This window comes from Ahaetulla prasina, chromosome 1 (genome assembly GCF_028640845.1).
Source record: "Ahaetulla prasina isolate Xishuangbanna chromosome 1, ASM2864084v1, whole genome shotgun sequence".
Classification (NCBI taxonomy): Eukaryota; Metazoa; Chordata; class Lepidosauria; order Squamata; family Colubridae; genus Ahaetulla; species Ahaetulla prasina.
This window is the reverse complement of record NC_080539.1, coordinates 218,963,643-218,988,828: the sequence shown is the minus strand read 5'-3', so window position 1 is coordinate 218,988,828 and position 25,186 is coordinate 218,963,643. Positions and strand designations below refer to the sequence as shown.

The window sequence follows — 25,186 nt, the reverse complement described above, 5'->3', positions numbered from 1 at the left end:
ACTTATTTTCCGGTTGAGTCTTATTTTCAGGGAAACAGGGTAGATTTACTACTATAATCTGCACTATATGTACTATCCATATACCATACAGTATCGTATGGATGTGGCTGATTTTGGACAATCACTTTGGTTCAATAATTGCATGTTTCAAGATAGGTTTTCAAATAGCCAGATGCCATGGAAATATTTTTACAGTTTCCTCTTCTTTCTTTTTTGTGTTTATTTTTATATCTCCTGAAATAAAATAAGTATCATTTCACCAAATTATAAAGATTTGGTCCAATCTAGTGCAGGGGTGTCAAACTGGCGGCCAACGGGCCAGATGCGTCACGTGCAGATGCTCACCTCATCCGCGAAAGGGAAATACGTCACGTGACGGCATTGTGACGCCGCCAGTTTGACACCCGTGATCTAGTGATTCTTTGAATGCAGGACCATTTTTAATACATACATGATACTTTCATTCCTTTTGCTGGCCTGTAAACCTTTTAAGTTGGTTTAATGGATGCAACCTACTGAGTGGCCTGAATTTTGGAAGACTTATCTTAAGACCAACATACCTTTTGGAAGACCAACATGCTTTGTCAAAAATACATCTAACTTAGATTAGAAATGTGGTATTGCAATGCTGTAAGGTACTGCTAGAGACAACTTATGTAGAAATTGAGGAAGATCTTCCAGGCGATCAATATTAGCCTTCTTGCATCATCAACCACGAAACAAAATGTGAACAAAATTCAAAGACAGAGAGATCATAATAAGCACCAATTCTGTTCTTCACTCTTTTCAAAAAATGGACAGAAAACCCTTCCTGAACACACTTCTATTAATTTATTAGCTTGCTTGGGAAAAAAAATAAAAATAAAAGGTGGACAGGATTTTTTTAAAGAAGCAATATCCAATAGTATGACCTAAAGGCAACAACTCCTGAACTCTAGGTCGATTTCTAATTTGGAGACTGCTGCTATCACGTTTGCACGAAGCCATTTTCTTTAATAACATGATTCAGAAGTTTTAGATTGGCTGTAAATATAGATTGGTTGATTGGCTTATTTTTAAACTATTTTATATATGCAAAAGATTGTGCCATATTGCTCTGTGAGGTATGATTTCAACTTGACTTCCTCAATTTTACATTGGTTGTGTTCTTTCAAAGAAGTAACTGCATTTCTTTGCATGCTGCAAACTTAATATGACTAGTTCTAATTTAATGTTTGTTCAATTGATATCTATAAGATTACATAGATTTCAGGAACCCCTACTTTTTTTCCTATATGCCCAGTCAAATGTGTTTAGGAGAGCTCAGCATCTCTTTTGATGGCAGGGCATTGTTTTGTTTGCTTTTTCATTTTGATTTATGTAATTGAATTTTCCTGTGAAAATCCCCATAACTTTGCAATATTTCACCACTTGCAATTAATATTGCAAAATATTCCTCTTTTCTTAAACATATCTTTATTCAAAATAGGATTTAGGGACCATGTCAGATTAGATAACCAGATAATTAGATCAGAATTATAACACTAAGCATTTCATGTTTATACATATTTTTACACAACCCCCCAAAACATAATGGTAAATGCAAAGGCAGATTTCACTGCAGATTTTCTGGAGTGAAAAAAAAAGTGTTCCATTCCTTGTAAAAAAAAAATTATTTATTTCTTTATTTATTTTATTTTGTCAAACAGTATATATAAGCATAAGCATGAAATATATATGACTATATTAATAACTATATTAATTGGATATAACGAAAGGAAACAATAGGACAGGAACGTTTGTGCTCTTATGCACGCCCCTTACAGACCTCTTACAGACCTCTTAGGAATGGGGTGAGGTCAATGGTAGATAGTTTTTGGTTGAAGCTTTGGGGGTTTTGGGAAGAGACCAAGAGTCAGGTAGTGTATTCCAAGCATTAACAACTTTGTTACTAAAGTCATATTTTCTGCAATCAAGATTGGAGCGGTTAACTTTAAGCTTAAATCTATTGTGTGCTCGTATATTGTTGCAATTGAAGCTGAAGTAGTCTTCGACAGGAAGGACATTGTAATAGATGATTCTATGAGTTAAATTCAGGTCATGTCGAAGGCGGCATAGTTCTAAATTTTCTAAACCCAGGATTTCATGTATGGTGGCATAAAGTATTTTGTTGTATTCGGAGGAGTGGAGAACTCTTCTTGTAAAATATTTTTGGACACGTTCAATTCTATTGATGTCAGAATGTGGTATGGGTTCCAAACAGTCGAGCTCTATTCAAGAATTGGTCTAGCAAATGTTTTATATGCTCTGGTTAGTAGTGTAGTGTTTTTGGAGAAGAAGCTACACAAGATTAGGTTTACAACTTTTAAGGCCTTTTTTGCAATATAGTTACAGTGGGCTTTGGCACTTAGATCATTTGATATGAAAACTCCAAGATCTTTAACAGGGTGGGGTCATCAGTAAGGTTATGTCCATCAAGCTTGTACTTGTCGTTTAGGTTCTTTTTTCCAATATGTAAGACTGAGCATTTGCTGGTTGAGATTTGGAGTTGCCAAGTTTTAGACCATTCAGATAAAAAGTCAAGGTCTTTTTGGAGGATAGCTGTATTGTTGGTGGTGTTAAATAGTTTGACATCATCAGCAAAGAGAACACAATTACTTGTAATATGGTCACAGAGATCATTAATGTATAATATGAAGAATGTTGGTCCTAGAACGCTGCCTTGGGGAACGCCACTTTTAACAGGAACAGGATTTGATGGAGCATTGCCAATTTTGACCACTTGTTGTCTGTTTGATAGAAAAGCTGTTATCCAACTGTGGAGGGGTCCTGAGATGCCATAGAATTTTAGTTTTAGGAGAAGTTTATCATGTGCTACTGAGTCGAAAGCTTTGCAGAAGTCTATGTAGATTGTATCTATTGCTTTGCCCTGATCAAGATTTGTAGTCCATATGTTTTTGCAGTGAAGAAGTTGTAAATTACATGATAATTTTTTTCTGAAACCAAATTGTTTATTAGAGAGTAGGTTGTTTGTTTCTAGATGGAGGGTAATGGATTGGTTGATGATAGATTCCATTACTTTGCAGGTGACACAGCAAAGAGAGATAGGTCTGTAATTTTCAACTAGGCTGGGGTCTCCTTTTTTGAAGATAGGGATGACTGTGGCAAGTGACCAAAGTTTGGGAAGGGAACTGATCGTGAAAGCTTTTTCAAAAATTATGCTTAGGAGTTCTGCTATATTAGTAGAAAGCTTTTTTAAGAAGTATGCACATAGTCCATCAGGTCCAATAGATAGAGACGGTTTAAGTTTGCAAAGAGCTTTTTCAACATTATCTTCTGTGAAATCTATGTGTGTTAGGTCATTGCACTCATTGCTGGTACGATTGGGGAATGTCGGATATAAGACATTACTGTTAACAAAGACTGTGCCAAAGAATGTGTTGAAGAGGTTTGCTTTAAGTGGTTCTCCACCTGTCTCTCTGACCGGTCGCAGACGATGTTGACAGGAGGGCAGAGATCGACCACGAGGCGCCTCACTTGTGGGGTGCCACAGGGGTCGATTCTCTCGCCTCTCCTGTTCAACATCTATATGAAGCCGCTGGGTGAGGTCATCAGTGGCTTTGGGGTGAGATACCAACTGTACGCTGACGACACACAGCTGTACTTTTCCACCCCGGGCCACCCCAACGAAGCTGTCGAAGTGCTGTCCCGGTGCTTGGAAGCCGTACGGGTCTGGATGGGGAGAACCAGGCTCAAGCTTAATCCCTCCAAGACGGAGTGGCTGTGGATGCCGGCACCCCGGTACAGCCAGCTGCAACCACAGCTGACTGTTGGGGGGCGAGTCATTGGCCCCAATGGAAAGGGTGCGCAACTTGGGTGTTGTTCTGTTTCCCTTCCCCCAATACTCCCAGCAAACAGTCAGTCAGAGGCCTCCTTTTCTGATTTATTTACATATATATAAATGTCCTGGCCACGTCTACCCACGGGTCTGCCAAGTTTCTGGAGATAACAAGGAAATTACAGATAAGGCCAGAATTACTCACGAATATATTCTTCCCTCCATTGATACAGTTTGCCCGCGCAAATTCATTGCTTTGTCCAAGACAAAAAACCAGGAAGTCCCGCCTGCTATTTATAGTCTCTGCAGATGTCACTGCATGACAATTATGACTTGGCTTTATGCGTCTGCACTCTGCTGTCACGTCACGCAGTCTTGCATCACTCCAAAACTGTTCTTGGGGTGTTGCCAAATCAGAAGAAGGCTCCAGGGAATCAGGCCTTGCCGGCCCCTCCTCCTCCCTTTGAGTGGGTGCCAGGGAGGGAAAGGGCTCAAGAGAAGCAGGGCTTGCCAGGTCTTCTCCCTCACTTTCTGAATCATCCAAGTCCAGGAGTCCAGGAATCCGGGTCCAGGAACCTGGGTCACAACAGGTGTTCTCCTGGATGGACAGCTGTCGTTTGAAGATCATTTGACGGTCATTTCCAGGAGAGCTTTTTACCAGGTGCACTTGGTTCGCCAGTTGTGCCCCTTCCTTGACCGGGATGCCTTATGCACGGTCACTCACGCTCTTGTCACCTCTCGCTTAGATTATTGCAATGCCCTCTACATGGGGCTCCCCTTGAAGTTCACTCGGAGGCTTCAGTTAGTTCAGAATGCAGCTGCGCGGGAGATTGAGGGAGCCACATGTGGCTCCCATGTAACACCGCTCCTGCGCCGACTGCACTGGCTTCCTGTGGTCTTTCGGGTGCGCTTTAAGGTTCTGGTTACTACCTTTAAAGCGCTCCATGGCTTAGGGCCCAGGTACTTACGGGACCGCCTGCTGTTACCTCATGCCTCCCACCGACCCGTACGCTCGCACAGAGAGGGACTTCTCAGGGTGCCGTCCGCCAAGCAGTGTCGGCTGGCGGCCCCCAGGGGAAGATCCTTCTCTGTGGGGGCTCCTACCCTTTGGAACGAACTCCCCCTGGCTTGCGTCAATTGCCTGACCTTCGGACCTTCCGCCGCGAGCTGAAAACGCATTTATATATTCAAGCGGGACTGGCTTAAATTTTTAAATATTACTTTTAACTGGGGTTGAATTTTTTATGAATTTTAAGGGTTTTTAAATTTAATTATTTTAAATTTCGGCCAACTATAGAATATGTTTTTTAATTCTTTGTTTTAATTGTATATTGTTATTGTTTTTATAATTGGCTTTATACCGCCCTGAGTCCTTCGGGAGAAGGGCGGTATAAAAATATAATAAATAAATAAATAAATAAATAAAACTGTTTCATCATTATATTCTTTGTTGTTAGAATCTTTTAGTGGTGGGATGGCTCTCGAGTCTTTAAGTTTGTTGTTCACAAAATTATAAAAAGCACGATTGGAATTTGTGTGCAAGAGGTCTTCTTCTTGCTTGGTGTGGTAATTGGTGCATTCAGTTTTTATTTGATTGCATATATTTCTGTAGCGGTTTTTGAAATTTGCTACATAGCCCTTTTTTTCTCCAGAGGGATTTTTTTTTGGATTGAAGCTTTTTTATTGATATGGGTAATTTGATATTTGATATTGATATGGGTAATTTTGGACATAATTAACCTACTCTTCATTACTCAGAAGATATTGATATTTTTCAAAAGACGAGCCATTTAGGGCTGGGATAAAAAAGGGAAGATGTGTAACAATTGACTGACTTTGGGCCTTACAAAGGCAGTAGGGAAAGTATATAGCAGAAAAATCTTTCATTGTTCTGTATTCCCACTCCCTTCACTGATCTTGGAGTATTGCCTATCAGAAACAGATTCTACCACCCATTCAAACAGCTAGGAAAAAATGCAAAAGAAAAGTAGTCATGACATAGAATCTGCAATGTTCACAAGGAGATGATTCAATGTCAGATTATTTGCCCTTATAGTCCAGTATAGAAACAGTTTTCCAAAGTCTCAGATAAGGATTTCAATCTGGAATCTTTCCCATGCAAAGTTCACATTTTAGTGGGGCTTCCATAGAAAGCAGTAGTTTATTGTACAGACCTGTGGGCAGGCTCCTTTAGAAGCCCTCCCAGAGATTTTAAGGCATATCTAGGTACAGACACAGAAGAATATTCTCCACTTAAACTCTTAAAAACTACATTTTTCACGAACTGGAACTGGTAATTTAGTGGCAAAACGAGCATAGCACCAACATCATAAAATCATAACATTCCCAAGCTGCAGATAATTCACTGTATAATTAACTAGAATATCTGAACTATCTTCAGATATTTGGAAGCTTCCAGAAAAACAAATAATTACATGTCAATTTATACCCAAGCCACTGCAATTAATCTTATTTAAAGGCTCCAATTCTCATGCAAGGATAAACTTAAAATTACTGCAGAGATGAGATAGCCTTAGTAATGCCGAAAGAGCAGCTTGTATAGAATTTAAGCTTCTACTCCCAAAAATGCTTTTTTTTTTCAGGAGGCAATTGGACTTTCTTGTTTTTTCTTTTGAAGACATTTCGCTTCTCATCCAAGAAGCTTCTTTAGCTCTGACAGGATAGTGAGAAATGGAAGGATTATCTATCCTGTCAGAGCTGAAGAAGCTTCTTGGATGAGAAGTGAAATGTATTCAAAAGAAAAAAAACAAGTTGCCTCCTGAAAAAGCACCTTTGGGACAACCATGACCTGGATGACTGAGAATCTCTACATACTTTTAAGCTTCTTCTATTTTTTAAATCTTTATTCTAACTTTTATTCTTTAAGAAAAAAGAAGTAGGATTTCTTTCCTTTCCTATATCAGACTATATGAGCCCATTTCTGAGACCCGACGGTTGTAGGTACCTCCGCTATTCTTACAAAACAGTCTAGTCTGGTCCCAGGTTCCTTTTCCCCCATCTTGCCTGCTTCAGTCTTCAGATTAAAGAATCATCTTTTCTATCTCATTGCAGCTGAGTAGAGATAATTAGTGTCACACAATTAACTTGTTCACTGTAACAAAGATGCATCAAGGAGGACACTCAAGCATTAAAGGGGACAATCATGTTGGATATCCTTATTCAGGAATTGGCAATCTCACCAGATTTTTCCCAAATTATATTTATGTTTGCATTTTGTTAGTGCTGAACCTGCATGAGAATTGTGTGGTGGCCTTGTTGATTCCTAATCTTGTTTTATCAGATATTGAATGGTCTGATACCATAGAAAGATAAAGAAGCCAGAATGTTGTGCTACAGAAGTGTCCCATTTATAACTGGGCAGGTGTCAGGAATGGGATAGTAATCTCAATTTCTATCCTAGAAATATATAATAATAGTAGTATCAACATCCACTGAAAGATTCCAGAGAATCAGGTGTTGTAGCCCACAGTCCCTTTCTAGTCAAAGACTAGCCGTCATAGCAATCAAAACAGGCACAATACCAAAAAGAGGCCTGGGTTTGGTTTAAACAGATGTGAAAATTTAAATGTTTAGAACTTTAAAAATTCTAATAAATTTATTGCTCACCTTCCATAAATTTATTCAGTGTCTTCCTTTTAATTATTCTTCAACATGATGTCTGAATTAAAATGCATATTTGTGTTCTGGCAACAGGACTTGGTCAGAAAGCATCTGGAATAACACAAATTGGTATCTCTGACTATATTCAGAGATGCAGCTCTATTGCCACTGAATTAATCGAAAAGCCCCCAAACATCTTGCAGTTATTATGTCTTCCTGAGAAGTTGTTAAGAATCAAGCAGATTTGATTCTCCATTTGTTATATGCTGGAAATTTCTTCTGCTGAAGCCACAACCTGTGGCAATTCTCAATTGCTGTGAGGAAATGAGCTATAGTTTTTTACAGAAAACAAGTGAAGTAATATGGTTGTGCATACATGTAAGAAACATGGCCAGACAGGTTTTCTGTGTTTTTGTATTTGAAAATACTTCTATATGAGAGTTATGCTTTGCCTATAACATGAGAGTAACATGAGAGTTTCTTGCCTCCAACAGTATACGCTATTAGCCTAAGTCAATTTAGGAAGCAGATTGTACTCTCCGAGTACAAAATACAAGGATGTCCCAGAGGTGCTTTTTCAGGAGGCAAATTGGGCTTTCTTATTCTTTGTTTTGAAGACGTTTCGCTTGTTATCCAAGAAGTTTCTTCAGCTCTGACCAGAAAGTCCAGTTACCTCCTGAAAAAGCACCTTTGGGACAACCATGACCTGGATGACTGAGAATCTCTACATACTTTTAAGCTTCTTCTATTTTTTAAATCTTTATTCTAACTTTTATTCTTTAAGAAAAAAGAAGTAGGATTTCTTTCCTTTCCTATATCAGACTATATGAGCCCATTTCTGAGACCCGACGGTTGTAGGTACCTCCGCTATTCTTACAAAACAGTCTAGTCTGGTCCCAGGTTCCTTTTCCCCCATCTTGCCTGCTTCAGTCTTCAGATTAAAGAATCATCTTTTCTATCTCATTGCAGCTGAGTAGAGATAATTAGTGTCACACAATTAACTTGTTCACTGTAACAAAGATGCATCAAGGAGGACACTCAAGCATTAAAGGGGACAATCATGTTGGATATCCTTATTCAGGAATTGGCAATCTCACCAGATTTTTCCCAAATTATATTTATGTTTGCATTTTGTTAGTGCTGAACCTGCATGAGAATTGTGTGGTGGCCTTGTTGATTCCTAATCTTGTTTTATCAGATATTGAATGATCTGATACCATAGAAAGATAAAGAAGCCAGAATGTTGTGCTACAGAAGTGTCCCATTTATAACTGGGCAGGTGTCAGGAATGGGATAGTAATCTCAATTTCTATCCTAGAAATATATAATAGTAGTATCAACATCCACTGAAAGATTCCAGAGAATCAGGTGTTGTAGCCCACAGTCCCTTTCTAGTCAAAGACTAGCCGTCATAGCAATCAAAACAGGCACAATACCAAAATGAGGCCTGGGTTTGGTTTAAACAGATGTGAAAATTTAAATGTTTAGAACTTTAAAAATTCTAATAAATTTATTGCTCACCTTCCATAAATTTATTCAGTGTCTTCCTTTTAATTATTCTTCAACATGATGTCTGAATTAAAATGCATATTTGTGTTCTGGCAACAGGACTTGGTCAGAAAGCATCTGGAATAACACAAATTGGTATCTCTGACTATATTCAGAGATGCAGCTCTATTGCCACTGAATTAATCGAAAAGCCCCCAAACATCTTGCAGTTATTATGTCTTCCTGAGAAGTTGTTAAGAATCAAGCAGATTTGATTCTCCATTTGTTATATGCTGGAAATTCCTTCTGCTGAAGCCACAACCTGTGGCAATTCTCAATTGCTGTGAGGAAATGAGCTATAGTTTTTTACAGAAAACAAGTGAAGTAATATGGTTGTACATACATGTAAGAAACATGGCCAGACAGGTTTTCTGTGTTTTTGTATTTGAAAATACTTCTATATGAGAGTTATGCTTTGCCTATAACATGAGAGTAACATGAGAGTTTCTTGCCTGCAACAGTATACGCTATTAGCCTAAGTCAATTTAGGAAGCAGATTGTACTCTCCGAGTACAAAATACAAGGATGTCCCAGAGGTGCTTTTTCAGGAGGCAAATTGGGCTTTCTTATTCTTTGTTTTGAAGACGTTTCGCTTGTTATCCAAGAAGTTTCTTCAGCTCTGACCAGAAAGTCCAGTTACCTCCTGAAAAAGCACCTTTGAAGGTACCTTCCTGAAAAACAACCAAAGAATTGACGCTTTCAAGCTGTGGGGTTGGAGAAGACTCTTGAGAGTCCCTTGGACTGCAAGGAGATCAAATCAGTCAATCCTAAATGAAATCAACCCTGACTGTTCTTCAGAAGGGCAAATACTGAAACTGAAACGCAAATATTTTGGTCAGCAAATAAGAAGAGAAGACCCATTAGAAAAGGCCTTGATGTTGGGGAAAATAAAAGGCAAAAGGAGAAGGGCACAGTAGAGGATTAGATGATTAGATAATGCCATAGACATGGTGGGCATGGGTTGGATGAATTCCTGCAGATAGTGGAAGATGGGGGGGTCTGACATATTGTGGTCTACGGGGTTGCAGATGCGGAGGGTCAGGTACAACTGGACTGAAGAACAATAAAATCATCTTCTAAAGATCTCATGAATAAACAAAAAAACATTGGCAAGAAGATATAATCCTAGATTATTGACTGAAAGCTCCATCTTTCATCTTAATAGGTTATCTTAATTTAAACAGGTGTTCTTGGTCCTGAGGCGCACCAGGTGGCAGATTAAGCTTTTGGGAGGCACACCCATTTAGAGCAAAAGAGAGCACGTGCATTCAAATTGACCCCCTCACAGAGCTTCCCTACAAAAATATAGGCTTAAATCCTTTTCTTCAAAGAGATACATCTATACAGATCCACCAACACCATCTTTTCCATTTGCTATCCTGTGACTCTCTCATTGCTCTATCATCCAGCTCCAACATTGCTGCTTCTGCTACCACAATTTTCTTCTTGCTATGGCTGCTGTTACTGCCACTTGTTGTTGCCCTTCATCTTGCTTTTGCCACTTGCCAGCTATGTATATGCTGTTTTAAAGAGGCGGTTGTGTTACCTCTATTTTTCTGGCTACTTATTTGTTGATCTGAATTACTGGCTGATACTTATTCATTCTCTGTCACCCCGTACAACAATATTGTCCTTCTTCCATTATAAAGTTTCACAGGTTCTCAATTGGAACAGTAAGAAGAAAAAAGTACACCAGCTTTGAGCTTGTGATTCATCCATAAATTTTGCAGGAATTCCATCAGTCTTTCTGGGTGAACATTTAAACATAAAGACAGACAATATGATTTTTTTTTTATTTATTTTTTTTGTCAGTCTGAAATTGTTGACTGTTCTTGTACCTCGAAGCACAGAATGGCAGCACTGCATTTTGAATTTTTTGGAAAGCCCGTTTGGTCTAATGATTAAGGCACTGGGTTCGGAAGCAAAAAACGGTGAGTTCTAAAATTGCATTAGCCATGGGTGACTTTGAGCCAGTCATTTACTCTCTCAGCCCAATCCACCTCATAGGGTTGTTTTTGTGGAAGAAATAGGAGGCGGAAGGAGTATTAGATATGTTCCCCATTGTGAGTTATTTATAAAAATAATAAAAGTGGTGTGATATAGAGATATAAATTGGATTAATAAATAAATAAAGATAAATTCTCAGGAAAAAAATTCTTCTCCCTATTAATTTTCAGAAATATTTCCATGATGCTCAAAGAGGCTCAAAGATAGCAAAAATGCTTGTTATCTTTTATGGTGAACGGATGCTTGTTGTCTTGGGGCTTTTAGTAGCCACTTGAGTTCTGCAATCATTCCCCTTATTCAACTTGGAGATTTTCAGTGATTGCCCGAAATACATTTCAGAAACCAATAAATTAAATACTTTATTATGTATTGTTATGGTCACACATTCATGAATATGCCACTGGATGCAGAGGGAAACTTCATTCATTTCTGAAGAATGAAAGTAAAGTATAATTTTGTAGAATCAGAATATAAATATATATTTCCCTGTGAGATGATTTGCATCAGATGTGATCTGAAAGTGAGAAGAAGATATTTCTATAATCTCATGTAGTTTCTGATAAACATCTGAACTCATCATGTTAGAATTCCAGGTTGGAATTTTGGTCATAAATCACCAGAATCCAAACTGTGGAGCAATTAGAAAGTCCATTTTAAGCTTGTTTTTCATGACCAATTCTGCATTGGACTGCTTTAAAATATAAGGGGTGTATTATCATACCCACCAGACTCTGATACTGCAGTGTCACTTGCACGCTTGATACATCTGGATGAAAACCCTTTATCTAGAAAATAAAACCGAATTACCGAATGCCTCCCACCGACCTGTATGCTCGCACAGAGAGGGACTCCTTAGGGTGCCGTCCGCCAAGCAATGTCGGCTGGTCCCCAGGGAGGGCCTTCTGTGGGGCTCCCACCCTTTGGAACGAACTTCCCCCTGGACTTCAGCAACTGCCGGACCTTCGGACTTTCCGCCGAGAGCTGAAGACCTATTTGTTTGTTCGCGCAGGACTGGCATAGGATTTTAATAGGATTTTAATTAGTTTTAATGTTTTAACATTTTAAAATTTGGGGTTTTATTCTACATGTTTTAATTTGGCCATTTGTATAATAAGTTTTTTAAATTATGGTTTTATGTGTATATTGCTGTTGTTTCTTATTATGGCTGTAAACCGCCCCAAGTCCTTCGGGAGAAGGGCGGTATAAAAATTTAATAAATAATAATAATAATAATAATAAAAACAGTAATCCTCAAGAGCATCTGGATGAAAACCCTTTATCTAGAAAATAAAACAGTAATCCTCAAGAGCAGGATATTCAGTTGAGTGTTTGAAGATGAAACAACGCTTTGTTAAAGCAGGGCCAGGTACTTAAACGGTCTGGGGTAGTATACAAACTGTAGACCTCTCTTTTGTGACCCCAGAGGTACCTGAAAGTACAGTTACCAAAAAGTAGCAGGAGAGTTTCTTTAAAAAAATATTAGAAATTACAGATGAAAAGGTAAAAACTAAAAAAAACCAAAAGAAAAAAAGTGCAGAAAATAAAAAAAAGAATGTTGGAAAAAAAGAAACAAGAATACATAAATTAATTACTTCCCCCTTCATCAGAAGTATAAACAATTTTAGTTATTTATCACTTTCTCTTAAAATACACAAATGAGCTCTTCTTCCATATTCCATCTCTTACCTGTTAAAAAAAACTCCCCTTAAAGCCTTTTCATTTCATTGCTCATCAGCAAAAGTCCATTAAGGATTACCAGAGTTAATAACACATCTATTTGAATCTGGATCAAATAAACCAACTCTATATTCCTTCCTTTTACTTTAACAATTTTGCTCTTTAATCCCTTCAAATAACATCCAAGAAACTTGATTTTATTTCATGTTTTCCTTGTCCCTTCTCAGAAAATTCTTGAAAGTTTTAACGTCTCTTTTGTACATCTAATATAAGAAAGTTATCCATGCCACTCTCTTGGTTTGTTATTTGTATACAGGTACTTCTTTTAATTATTAAGATAGATTTTTTAAAAAAAAATTTGATCCCAAGTTTATATTTTTATAAATAACTCAAGATGATGAACATACCTAATATTCCTTTCTATTTCTATTTTTCCCACAAGCATCCTATGAGTACATTGGGCTGAGAGGGACTGGCACTAAGTCATTCAGCTGGTTTTCATACCTAAGAGGATTTCTAAGCTGATAGCCTAACGATTAGAACAGAGTCTCTACTTTGTATGTCCAGTGTAGCATTTTTCCCCATATCATGGTTGTAGCCCATCATTCTTAGATCCACTTTTAAATCAGTTTCAATCATGGCGAATAAAACTTGTTCCTCTTCCATAACATCATTTAAATACAGTCTCTCTATAGGGACAACACTCTTAAATTAAATTAAGTTCTCGCTGTATGTTAAAGTACTTTGTTTGATTCTGTACTAGTAAATCAAATGTAAGTATTCCTTTCTTTTAATTGTAATCTTCAATTACTTCTGGTTCCCTCTAGTGCCCAACCTTCAAGGTCTCATCCTATCATGTTTTTTTAAGATAGTTCAAAACAAAACAAAAAATTCCCATGGAAAGGATCTTAGAGTTAATTCCACAATTTTATTTCAAATTCATCTGGACCCCTAGTCAATTTGTAACTTCCCAAATCAAAGCTTTAAGGACTCTTTTACAGGTTTCTTTGCAAAAGACCTTAAACTTTAAAACTTCTTTTGCTAAGGGTTGAATGAAACTTATCCGGTGCTTTAAAACTTGTTAATCCAAAGATTCCTTGTAGCTGAAAAGGAGTTAGCAAACAATTTGCAAAAGGGATTAGAAAAGGGATTAGAAACGCAAACTCCGTGTCTTACTGAAAGGCGGCCAACATGGTTTGAGCGATGATGGCTCTCCCTTGTCTCCCAAACTGTCTTGAAGTCTCCTCTGGAGAGCTTGTGAGTGACCTCAAGACCTTTCCTTTTCTAGAGAGGAATTACAAAGAACCAGGCTACTTGTCAGCTCTTCCTTCCACCAAGGTCATCAGTTTGCCATTTCTCCCTGGAAGTCAAGAATGGCTCCCATAATCTTAAACAAGAATCTTCCTTTTCCTCATCCCCAAAAGCAAGTACTGAATGAAAACCAAACAATCTTGGTTTCATCTACTTGCATGCTGCTGCTGCTGCTTTCTTACTTGTCTCATTCTTGGAAACCTCCCCCCCCCCCGCCTCCGGACTCTTGGTCTCCCAAATCATATTAAATTTGCCCTCAATACCAAATAATCATCCACCCCTAAACTAAAGGATTCAGAAAGAATTGGACATGCTGGCAAAAATGGATTAGCAGCAAAAATATAAGAGCACTATGGAATTAGTGGTTTTTGTAGACTCCTCAGTAGCTGCAGTTTCTTTTAGCATGAAGAAAGTTTAAGTTTCCAAAAGACACATATAAATTGCAGTGGAAATGTGCATTGTGTTTGGGAAATGGGAGACTAAAAGTGCGCAAAAAGAAGCAAAACTGTGGCTCCAAATATTTCTTAGTGGCCCCAGTACATTTCTCAAGGATAAACCCCTTAATAAGAAATTATAATAACAGTTTAAAAACAAGTTACCGTATATACTCGAGTATAAGCCGAGTTTTTCAGCACGTTTTTTGTGCTGAAAAACGTCCCCTCGGCTTATACTCGAGTCTACGTCTTCGGGAACCCCGCACAGGAGGGGGTACCAAACGGACTCCCATGGGAGGGACGGGGAGCGGGCCCGCCGAGGTCTCGCGGGATTTGTCGCCCCCAGGCCGGCCCCCATTCCCGTGTCTGGTGGGCGGACGGCGCAAACTTGGCGGGCTGTGCATTGGCGCGGGGAAGCCCTGGTGGTGCAGTGTTCCCGTTCGCCCTGGCCTCCGTCCTCCGATCTCCTGCGCTGGGAGGCGGCGGCGAGCCAGCGAGCGGGCACCGCGGACTTTGGCAAGGAGGAAGGTGGGAGGAAGCGGAGCTGCCGGCTGTGGGGGTTGAGGCGTGCAAGAGGTGGCGTGGAAAGGCCTTTTGTGTGTGTGCGTGTGTGTGCGCGCCTGTGTGCCCTAGGGAGGAAGCGGAGCTGCCGGCTGTGTGGGGGTTGAGGCGTGCAAGAGGCGCGCCTCCTCCTCTTCCTCCACGCCGCTCCTCTTGCACGCCTCAACCCCACCATCCCCACCCTCTCCAGCGTGAAGGTCACCTCCTCCCTCTTCCAGGCGGCGGCGGCGCTCCTCCGGCTCGGCGGGCGCCACAGCCGGCAGCTCCGCTTCCCTCCCACTGGTCCCAGTCCAGCCGAACGGTGAAAGCGGAGCGGCGCTCGGCATGTCGCCACCGCTCGCTGATTGGGACCGGCTTACCGCGCGGCGGGCGGGGAGCCGCCAGCCTTCTCGGCTGAGGGAGGGAGGGTTTCAACGGTGAAAGCGCCGGGCCGAGAAGGCTGGCGGCTCCCCGCCCGCCGCGGACAAGCCAAGCGGTCCCAATCCAGCCGAACGGTGAAAGCGGAGCGCGCCGGCATGTCGCCACCGCTCGCTGGACTGGGACCGTGGGAGGAAGCGGAGCTGCCGGCTGTGGCGCCCGCCGAGCCGGAGCCGCCGCCGCCGCCGCCTGGAAGAGGGAGGAGGTGACCTTCACGCTGGAGAGGGTGGGGATGGTGGGGTTGAGGGGCGTGCAAGAGGAGCGAGCGTGGAGGAAGAGGAGGAGGCGCGCCTCTTGCACGCCTCAACCCCCACACAGCCGGCAGCTCCGCCTCCCTAGGCACACAGGCGCGCACACACGCACACACACACAAAAAGGCCTTTCCACGCCACTCCTCTTGCACGCCTCAACCCCCACAGCCGGCAGCCCGCCTCCCACCTTCCTCCTGCCAAAGTCCGCGGTGCCCGGTTGCTCGCTGGCTCGCCGCCGCCTCCCAGCGCAGGAGATCGGAGGACGGAGGCCAGGGCGAACGGGAACAGCCCACGCCCAAGAGGGAAAGGGAGCGAGTGGGTGGGTGGCTGGGACGAGACCCCACCACAAACACACACACACACGCCCGTGAGGCGTCTTGCTTGCATGTCACACACACGCACGCTCGCTGGGAAAAAAAGGATGGATGGATGGATGGAAGTAAGGAAGGAAGGATGGATTGATGGATGGAGGCGACCGCTTTGAAGCGCAACCTTCTCCCGCAACTAAGGGGGTCAATGTTTTCCCCAATCCTAGGGTGTGGGAAACAGTCATTCTTTCTTCCCCTAGTCTCTCCCGAGATCGCACTGCAGCGCCCATCATCCCCAGCCGGCAATCTGAGCTCGTGCCATCGATGTGGTCCTTGAACTTCCTCCTAGGATGGCCGGCGTGGAGGGTGTGGTGGTGGTAAACGGCCAGGAGAAAGCTCGCTCTTTTCGAGAGGTCCTCTTGGAAGGCTGCCTTGGAAAGGGAAAGTGGGAGGGGCAGAGATTTCTCCTCAAAGGTCCCCTTGGAAGGCTGGGTTGGAAAGGGAAAGTGGGAGGGGCAGAGATTTCTTCCTCGGTCCTTCTAGAGTCCTTGAGAAACTGATATCATACAAGGTTAATAAATTATACTCCTCCTCCTCATTGATGAGTTTTTCATCCTGAAATTGATTGAAACATTGTACCATCATATGCTGCCATAGTATAGTTTTAACAACATCTGTAAAGATGATATATGAGCATGACACTAAGTTTTTCTATATTTCCCTTTATTGAAAAACTTCCATCATGCTTCTTTCTGAAAACAAAGGTCATTATAATATACCTCATTATATATTTGATTTGATGATATTTCAGTTAATAAATACCATTTAAGGTGTTAAGCTTCTTTTCTTTTTCAGCAGCAAAGTGAATTACAACTTTAAAGAACTTTATTACTTTATATTCATTTATTTTAAGTATAGATTTTAGATTTTTAAACAAATATGTTTAGAGCTTTTATATCTTTCAAGTTATTCAAATTATCCCCTCAGCAGGTATATAATGGCATCCAATTCCAATATCATGTTGGGGCTTTTGAGCAAGGGAGGAGGAACGTGAGCACCGCCTTTCGCGCTGGCATTCCGGGATTTCCCTTTGTTTAGAGCTGGGAATCCTCCTTCCCCCTTTTGCACTCCCTCCCTCCCTCCCTCTCTCTCTCTCTCTCTCTCTCACACACACACACACACACACACACACACACACACACACACAGACTTCTAAAGTCGATTGGCACAATGAAAGGCAAAGACCACAATTGTTTTAAGAAAGAAGCTTTAGCAGGGAGGGGGATGGAGGGTGTTTTAAGTTTTGGCAAACAGCCAGGCCAACTGTATTGGAGAAGGTCACACAACTGGCCTTAACATTTTAGCTGCTGTCTTTTTCCTCACACTTGGGTTTAATGATATTAGAGACCCTTATTGCCCTGCCAAAAAAAAAAAAAAAAGAGCCACCCCAACGTCTATGAAAATTAACCTTCTGCCAAGAGACACTGTGCAGGGTATTTTCACTATTGGTGTGCATACAGGCTTAGATTTGTGCTGGGTTCTTAGTGCTTAGAGCACTGACCTTCAGAGGCACCCTGGTCCCTTGGAAGCTAAAGGAGGACTCATTTTCATGCTTGCAGTTGTATTGTCAATTTCTGTGAGACAATGTTGTTGAAGTAACTCACTCACTCATTCATTCATTCATTCATTCCTTGTGTGTCCAATCACACTTAGCCAATAAAATTCTATTCTATTCTATTCTATTCATTCATTCATTCATTCATTTTATTTTGTCAAATACATATTAAATAATTATATAAATATAAGCATGAATTGAATACATAAAAGGAATACAACTAAAGGGAACATTAGGACAGGGACGGTAGGCACGCTGGTGCTCTTATGGACGCCTTACAGACCTCTTAGGAATGGGGTGAGGTCAATACTAGATAGTCTTTGGTTAAGGCTTTGGGGATTTTGGGAAGAGACCACAGAGTCAGGTAGCACATTCCAGGCATTAACAACTCTGTTACTGAAGTCACATTTTCTGCAATCTAGATTGGAGAGGTTCACTTTTAAGTTTGAATCTATTGTGTTCTCGTGTATTGTTGTGGTTGAAGCTGAAGTAGTCATTGATAGGAAGTACATTGTAGCAGATAATTTTATGAGCTATGCTCAGGTCATACCAAAGGCGTAGTTCTAAATTTTCTAAAGCTGGGAATCCTCCTCCCCCCTTTTGCACTTTTATTGTTTTTCGTTCAAATAAATATTCATGTTATTTTACTTGGCTCTATCTTTATTTTTTACATTGACCAGTAGCTGCCTCATTTCCCACCCTCGGCTTATACTCGAGTCAATAGTTTTTCCCAGTTTTTGTGGTAAAATTAGGTGCCTCGGCTTATATTCGGATCGGCTTATACTCGAGTATATACGGTATATCCAGTTTTCCTTCTACATGCCTATCACAAAGAGAGGCTAACATGCAACCTTCACTCAACCTCCCTGCATTTCATTTTTCAAGAAATGAGTCTCCCTAGATCTCAGTAGGCTTAGTCTTTTAAATTGCATTTCAGATTAATCCTTTTGCAAGCTTTCTGTTCGTTTCCCCTTTGTCTTATCCTTATGGTTGATGTTTAAACAGAATTTGGTATTTTGGTCCACATATTGAGCCCTTCCCAAAGATCTAGAAGTGGCAGTTGTTGTTTAATATTACAATATCGTTGCAAGATTTAAGTTGCAATAATATTGTTACAAGATGTAAATTGTTCCAAATAAAGCTGCCTTTTGCAATGATTGATTAATGATGATTTTATCATTGCTGATGATACTCAATTGGTCCTCCAGATGTTTTAGAATTGCACCCAAAGCACCTTATTATTATTGGTGTTATTTTTGGTTCTTTTGCCATAGTCATTCTATTTTCAGATCTTTGTATTTTGTGATTTTCTCAAGTTCTTTTTTTTCTTCACATCTTGATACTTTGTGATCTTCTCCAATTCTTTTTCTTTTATTCTACTATCTCCTGGTATTGCCACATCAATTATCCACCCTTTCTTTTCAACCACAGTTAAATCTGGCATGTTATTAGCCAAAACTTCATTAGTTTGTGTTTGATAATCCCACAATGTTGCTCATTCTTCATTATTGACACATAATTTTATATCATTTTGGTAATTGTTTTATTGTTTATAATCACTTTGTGTAATCATCTTGCACAATCTGAGTGCATAATATGCTATCTCTTCTGCCTTGCAAAATAATCTACTTTGATCATTTGAAGATTTCTTTAACTTTGGCCTTGATTGCATGAGTTCAAATAACTTGCTCTTGTTGATAGTCTGGCCCAAGGTTCTGCCTTGGTTTACCTTCCCATTAAGCAACCGAGTTGGGGGAATCATTAAAAAGCAATTTATTAGGGTACCCTGATAAAGTGGGATCTCCCTATGAAAAGTAGAATCTTAAGATCTGGCTTACATTCCTTTTTATAGTTAACACAACAAAGACAAACGAAAGAGGAAAGTTGGTTGGACAAGATAAGAGTAACCCCTCCTTGCACTTTTTCTTATCAGGAGATCCTTCTGTAAATTATCCTTTCAGTTTAGGAATGTTAAAAGCTATCTAATCAATCCATACAACCACGGGATAAAAGTTTTTTTTTTACATTCCAGTCTGCAATAAGCCTGAACATAGAAAATAAGTCAAATTAAAATACAAAGGAACTATGTTAACTAACAAATTACAAAGTCCATGTCATGTGCTCCTCATGTGCAGCTAAAACCAAGACTTCAGTTCCCCCCCACTTTTTTTTGACATTCCAGTTGTCAGCAATTGCCATGTTGTTGTTTTTTTATTTCTTTTGTCACAACAGAATACACAAACAATTGTTATAGATAAAAAAAACATATTTTGAAGAAAATATACATATATGTATAAAAATATGCATCAACTATATCAATTTGATATGATGAAGGGAACAATAGGACAGGAACGGTAGGCACTTTTGTGCTCTTATGCACGCCCCTTATAGCCCTCTTAGAAATGGGGTGAGGTCAATAGTAGAAAGTTTTTGGTTGAAGATTTTGGGATTTTGAGTAGAGACTATGGAGCTTTCCCTGATATCTTTTATAGAAATTGATAGTGCAATGCTTTTCCTTACCAACATTCTATTCCTATTTTTATTATTTTATTCTGCTATTTATATTTTGTTCGTGTATATTCAATAAGATCTAGTTTTTAACTTGCATCAATGCTTGTTCTTGGTTGTCTTTTACATAATCAGCAAATGCATGCTTTTCTTCTTCAACAGTTTGTTTGACTTGAAGTTAATCTCTGCCTCCGTTTTTATCTATCAAAATCACTATGGAGATGTAATGCATAGGGAATAATCATGACTATACTTGATTCTGGTACAAACTCTCCAGTTCATTTTATGTTCGTTTAATAATCCCAACAGTATCACAGGTGTGGCCTAGGTACTGCTGTTTTTAATGGTGTTTTCACCATTTAATTTTGTTTAGCACTTTTTTCACTCTTTGGATGTGTTCTTTACTAATCAACATTTTAATTTGTCCATGCTTGATATTATCTAACTGTAAAATGCCCAAATATTACTATCTATTCAGTACAGTTTTCAGAAGTCACAGATGCCAGTTTCTTTAGCCAGTGTTGGCCTGCATACACACACTGAGTTCTTCCCAAGAACCAAAGATGTTGTAATGTATTGTAGTATATGTGTAGATCCAAGTGGTGTGGTGTTTTATTGAACTGAACACTTCATTGCTGAAAACTATGTTTGGCCTGGTTCTCTTTCCTTCCCCATTGTTAATGGCAGTTGTTCATACTAAGGGGTGTGTTTTTTTTTAACCAAAATCTACTGGGGAGAAGTAAATTTGGATTTTTTAAAAATATTTCATGTCATCTCTTCTTAAAATATATTTCAAGTTTTTCTCTGCTGTCCCTTTGACAGAGGATAGAAGCCTTAGCTACTCAGCTGAACTGGTGGCTGACTTCTAAATTGCTGCCTGCCTTGGCACATCATTTTGTATGAGTTCCTATCCTTGATTTTGAAGAATCTTCCATTGAAGACTCCTAAGGTTCTGCTGTTTTCACAGAGTTTTTGCCCCCCAGCTTTGTCTACTGTGGGGCCTCCATTTGAATAGCTTCCTATGAGCAGCCAACACCATATAGACAGTTTTTTTTTAATCCATTCAGATTTTATTACAAAACAATTAACAAATGTACTTATTACTAGGCTTATACCATATCTGTACTAATACCCATCTATGTCTCTGTTTTATTCCCACACTATCTGTTGCTTGAACTTGAATCAAAGTCTTCAGCTACCTGCAGATTAGCTTCTGCCAGCTGCATTTCCAAATTGCCGATGTGCAGTTTCTCATTCTGTACTATATGAAAAAAGAAAGATGCTTCACCAGTGATTGGTTGACTGTAGCTCCTCACCTTTCCTGCTGGAGTAGTGCAGCTGTTAAGCTCAGCTTCTCCCTTCAGCTTCTCCAAGTCACTGGTTTGGCTGCTCCTCCCTCAGTTGTTTGTTGAACTGGTAACTGCTCAAATGTCTTCCTTTTGGCTTTTCTACCCAACACAAATCATCTTCCAAATGTACCTATACACCCACACCCTGCGTCTTTCATCATTTTGTCCTTATAATTGAGACCAGGTGTAGTGCATTGTCCTTCATGCTGGTATAAAGTCCTCAAGGGAGAAAACAAAAGGAAGAAAATGCTTATGCTAGTCACTTCCAGGTTTTCTTTCCACATTCCTTCCCCCTTTTTAATGAGGGTTATGGTCCCATTCAGTTCCTTGTCTACATTAGCTGTTTAACATGTGGCTTGGAGTACTGTACTTACTCCACAGTGTGATAAGTAGTTGCCTGGATGTCCCAAAGGTGCTTTTTCAAGAGGTAAATGGACTTTCTTGTGTTGTTGGGTTTTTGTTTTTGTTTTTTTGTTTTTTTTTTGAAGATTTTTTTGAAGCTTCTTCAGCTTTTTTTGGATGAGAAGTGAAACGTCTTTAAAGAAAAAAAAAGGGGGGGAAGTCCAGTTGCCTCTTGAAAAAGCACCTTTGGGACAACTATGACTTGGACGACTGAGAATCTCCATAGACATTTAGTCTTCTGGATGTTCTGTTTTACAACTTGATGCTGAATGATAAACCTATATGTTTTACTTTTATTGATTTATTTCATCAAGCATGTATTAGATAACTGATACAAGTATAGACATGATTATGAATACATGAGATTGATACAAATAAAACATTAGGACAGGGACTGTAGGTACATAGGTGCGTTTATGCACGCCCCTTAAAGACCAATTGGGAATGGGGTGAGGTCGACAATAGATAGTCTAAGGTTAAAGTTTTAAGGGTTTGGGGAAGAAATCACTGAGTCAGGTAGTGCATTCCAGGCATTGACCACTCTATTGTTGAAGTAGTATTTTCTGCAATCGTTGAGTTTAGTAACCATTTAGTAACCTTTGAGTTGCTATCCTTCATTTAATAAATCCATGTGAGTGCTGACTGACGGGTGGTGATTACTTGAAACTCTCTCTCCCCCCATAAATAGACTATAAATTCTTCAACAGCCCATCATAGCGCCAAAGCCTCTTTTTCAATGATGCTATACGTTTGCTATTGCAGTGCCAATTCTTAGTCAAGAAACGATCTTCCATCATCAAGGCTGCTTCTAGTGCCACTCCCGATAGTATCGACAATTTTAAACTTTGGTGTTTTAGAGCAGGCTCCCGAGAATACGTGGACAGCCAAGAAAGTAAACAAAAGGAACACTGAAAAAAAAATCAACCTAAAGTTCTCACTCAAGGCACAAATGAAGCAGCTCAAATTACCTTACTCTGGAGACATTATGTCAATATTTTTCCTATCTTGCTGCTTCAAAGTCCAATTTTTGGTTCCTTAGAGTATCACAGGAAATACCATGGCTTGTGCTATTTTGATCTTTGTATAAGTATCGACATATCACAGCCTCTGAATACCTCTTCCAAAGCCTTCACCAAGCGCTAGTCTGTGGTATATTTCTTGACCACTTATTTCTTTACTGTTGCTTATTGATCCTAAAAGACAGAAGCTGTCTACCATTTTAACATTTTCACTACCAATCCCAAAGCTTGTTGTTGGAGTCTGGGTGCTCTGAATTCTACAAGGCAAAAGTGTTCTGGAGCATTTTAACATAACATAACATAATAAAAGAGTTGGGAGGGACCTTGGAGGCCTTCTAGTCCAAACCCCTGGCCAGGCAGGAAACCCTCCATCATTTCAGACAAATGGCTATCCAACATTTTCTTAAAAATTTCCAGTGTTGGAGCATTCACAACTTCTGCAGGCAAGTCGTTCCACTTATTAATTGTTCTAACTGTCAGGAAATTTCTCCTTAGTTCTAAGTTGCTTCTGTCCTTGATTAGTTTCCACCATTGCTTCTTGTCCCGCCCTCAGGTGCTTTGGCGAATAGATTGACTCTCTCTTCTTTGTGACAACCCCTGAGATATTGGAAGACTGCTATCATGTCTCCCCTAGTCCTTCTTTTCATTAAACTAGACATATCCAGTTCCTGCAACCGTTCTTCATATGTTTTAGTCTCCAGTCCCCTAATCATCTTTGTTGCTCTTTTCTGCACTCTTTCTAGAGTAAAAAATCGTGGCAACCAAAACTGAATTTTTACATCGTGGCAACCAAAACTGAATGCAGTATTCCAAGTGTGGCCTTACCAAAACATTATATAAGAGAGCACTTTCTATAAGAGAGCCAGTGATTGGTTCTTGAGGCATATATTAGAATAAAGCTGATGTGTCTCTTGCTTTCTTCTGTGGTTATTGTGATTCTTGGTAAACAGAAAACAGAGGACTTATTATCCCTTGAGGTCCTTTGTTGTCTTCGCGTATTGAACTTGATTCAAGAAGATCTTTCTGTCAGGCCCAAAACCAGTGATGAATTCCAAATTTTTTTACTACCAGTTCTGTAGGTGTGGCTTGATGGGCATCAGTTGGTGGGAAGGATACTGCAAAATCTCAATTCCCACCCCACTCCAGGGGGAGGATACTGCAAAATCCCCACTCTGGGGCCAGCCAGAGGTGGTATCTGCCGGTTCTCCGAACTGCTCAAAATTTCCGCTACCAGTTCTCCAGAACCTGTCAGAACCTGCTAGATTTCACCCCTGCCTAAAACCAGAATGACACATGGTAGTTCTTCCAAGCTGAGTTCTTTATTATTTTACACCCATAGACAATTTTTCCCTACACTGAGAACTCTGTACACGTAACAGCTAGACCGAGTTGCCTGTTACTCCTCTGGAATGTACCACTTCTATCCTGGGGTTCACCACCTCATTCCATTGATTACAATTTCTTGAGAGCTTGTGAAATGATGAACGATGTGTATAATTTTTTCATAAACACAAAATATGATTCTGCGGGATATATTCTTTATTGGCCTTCTAAATATGCTATATCTAGGGAACGGCTTTCATGTGGGATTAAGAACAAAGATGCTTGTCTCTACACTTAGAAATAATACATTGCTTTCAAATAAGCCTATTAATTGTTTATATCCTGATTCTCTTTTATCTGTATGATAATGTTCCTAAACTTACCCCCAAAATACAAAACTTCAAAATGGGCTTTTCAGAAAATTTAATTCTTTTTTTCCACAAGTGAAAAGCATTGGAGTCAGCACTAAATCTATCTGAATACTAAATCACTTTAGAGATGATCTGTAGATTTCTCTTTTATCACTTTTATTTTAAACTGATGTGTTTTGACGAATTGTCAGTTCTTTGGTCATTTAAGGGTAATGGCCAAGAAAAAGAAAAAAAGATAAAACCTGGCCCTTCAGTAATATACCAGCTTGATAGAAGTTATTCCATGATTCTGAACTACAGACATTTTAACACTAATAGCCTAGAATGTTAATAATCTTTTTGAGGATTATAAACATGTAGAAGAAAAGAGAAGAATTAGCAACATTTAGGCTTAATATTATATATCTTAAGCAGGAAAAGTCAAGAAGGAAGGAAAAATCTTTATTGGTTCTACTATTGTTAAAAATAATAAAGATCAAGCAGAAGGAGTTAATTATATCTTAAATGCTGTTGTGTGTAATTCATCTTTTTGTCCTGCAGATCAGTGAGTGAATCACACTGGCAATTGCAAGGCTTAGCATATGTCTATATTTATATATTTTCCCTGATACTCTCAGTTTGAGGAAGATAGAACTGGAAAGCCAACA

At 39.7% G+C, this 25,186-nt stretch overlaps 1 protein-coding gene across 1 annotated transcript in view; it reads left to right on the top strand.

Annotated features, from left to right (window-relative positions):
• The window catches only part of CERS6 (ceramide synthase 6), a 127,795-nt gene that overhangs the window by 67,106 nt on the left and 35,503 nt on the right, over positions 1-25,186 (top strand). The gene's annotated exons all lie outside the window — the stretch shown is intronic.